We start from the raw sequence: 2,600 nt of genomic DNA, 5'->3' as shown, positions 1-2,600 counted from the left end.
CTGCTTCGGTGGGCACCGGGGAACCCCTACCTGCCTTCCTTGGTGAATGGGAACTGCCGTGCCTGCGATGCCTCCTGTTCCTCCTGCGGTGCCTGTGCCGCCTCCGGGACGACCTAGAACATTTTCTAGGGTACCTCGAGGATGACTGCGAATGGTACCTCTTGCTCCCTCTGCTCCTTCTCCTGTCACTGGAGGAGGAACTCTCCGAGGAGGTCCCGTCCGAACATCGGTCTCTTTCGGGGGAAGAAGGAGAACGCTTGGCTCTCTTCTTTTTTTTTTTTTTGTGAGGTTTGTCGTCATTTTCTAGAGTACCTCGAGGATGACCGCGAACGGTTCCTCTTGCACCCCCGGTGCCTTCTCCTCTCGCCGGAGGATGAACTCTCCGAGGAGGTCCCGTCTGAAGATCGGTCTCCGTCGGAGAAAGAAGGAGAACGCTTGGCTCTCTTCTTTTTGTGAGGTTTGTCGTCCCCCGGCATCACTGACCCGGCCTTCCCCACCACTGGGGTTGCCGACCCGACTGAACGAGACGGCTCGGGGTGGGTGCATCGCACTCCGAGGTCTCCTTCATCCCAAGGCTGCTCGTCGTCTCTCGGCAAACTTCCCGGGGTCCTGGGCATGGCCGACCAGGGCGGTGGAACATCATCGGAAGAGCCCGTCACACAATGCTCATGATAGGGATCGCACGTTCCCGATGACAGACCTGGAACGACACACAGAGAAGGCAGTTCGGTTACCGGGGTTACGGCCAGAACCGCTACTAAGGGGGCCACCTCCACACCACGAGTTTGGGCTACAAACTCCTCCATGGAGGGGGTACCCACAAGGCGCAAGCACACCCACACAGACAATAATAAGGGATCCGCCACATGGGCCTCACCCGACGGAACAACAGGCTCAACAATTGGTTGAGGCCCGGCAACAGACTCACCTACGTCAGGATGACTTTGGGGACTTCACCTGTACTGGAGTCGTCCTGGCCGAGGACAACTCTACCGATGTTTCCCTCGACTTAGTACGTTTCTCCTTCTTGGCCTTCTTCATCCCGACTAACTTCCATTGCCAGTCGGGCCAAACGACGCATTCAAAGCAAGTAGCATCTTTCGCACGCCTTTGTCCCCGACATGTGGAACAAAGGGTATGAGGATCAACTTCTTCCTTAGATAAGAAAGCACCACACGCTTTCTCTGCAGAAGGCCCAGGGCAACGACGATGAGCCTCTATCACAGGGAAACGATACACACACAGGGAAAGAAAGGACACAGTAAAACACAAGGGAACACAAGGAACACGAGGAGACCATGTGGGAACCACGAGGTCAGGGTCAGAGCGGGGGCGAGGTTGTGACGTGTTAACGTTACGACCGACTAGCGAGAACTGAGGACCTAAGGTCAAGATGGTGCTCGGGTCAGCGGCTGGGCATTATGGGGGATAGGATTTGAATCATTTTGGTCGGAGCGGAGTGGTTTTACCAGTCCTCCTAAGAAAGTAGTTCGAGGTAAGTATCTCTTGTCGGAAAAAATATATATATTCATATATACATATATATATATATATTTATATATATATATATATATATATATATATATATATATATATATATATATATATATATATATATATATATATATATATATATATATATATATATATATATATATATATATATATATATGCGTAAAAATCACAGGGAAACGTGATGCTCAGATGCAGAAGAACCACAGAGAAAATAAAAATATGAAATATAAGATTAAGTCCTGACTAGTTTCGTGATACTTCCTCAGAGCATTGATTTATTGAGAGAGGTTTCTTTATATCTTATAGGGTTAGTAAACGTAAGAATATACATATAGAGACTAATAGAACAATGATGCTTCCATACCAGCTACCTAAGCTGTTATCAGGTGTTTGCTGGGCAGAGATCAAACCTCATTAGACACCTGCCAAAAAAGGGTCATTTCTGGTGACCGGTAAATTCCTGTTTTGACTTTCAATACAATTTCTTTATATCAATAACGGTAGCCTTATCCATATAAATACATAAGCAAAACTTATGCATATTTCAAACTCATCTATATATAAATATATACAAAGACATATACATACGTATACACAGACAGGCATTCATATACACCCATGCATAATATATACATGGACATATGCGTGTACACATACTGGTATACATATAGAGACTCATACACAGACTTACGTATACATGTTTTTACATATGATTAACATGTACAGTATATATATTTATGCACATATAACCTTATTACCATAAACATACAATTACGTATATATCAGTACTCATATTTAGTATAACACTATATAGTGCCAACGTACTTATGCATAATATATGAAATAGTTGTACCCTTCAGTGAATGGTAGCTTAGGTCTAAATATTAGTTTCACAGTGACGTTAATTATTCACAATACATTCAGTTTTACATTAAGTGGTTAAAGGTTTTTTGTATATAGCTTGCAAATCCCTCTACAAATAAAGGCGTCGAGTTTATACATTACATGTCCAGTATTCAAGTGATTTTAAAAGGTTTCTTTCATGAAACTGGACTCTATGATGTTTCTTTCCAATAATTTATTTG

The sequence above is a fragment of the Palaemon carinicauda genome, chromosome 10 (assembly GCF_036898095.1).
Source record: "Palaemon carinicauda isolate YSFRI2023 chromosome 10, ASM3689809v2, whole genome shotgun sequence".
NCBI lineage: Eukaryota > Metazoa > Arthropoda > Malacostraca > Decapoda > Palaemonidae > Palaemon > Palaemon carinicauda.
This window is presented reverse-complemented; position numbering follows the sequence as displayed.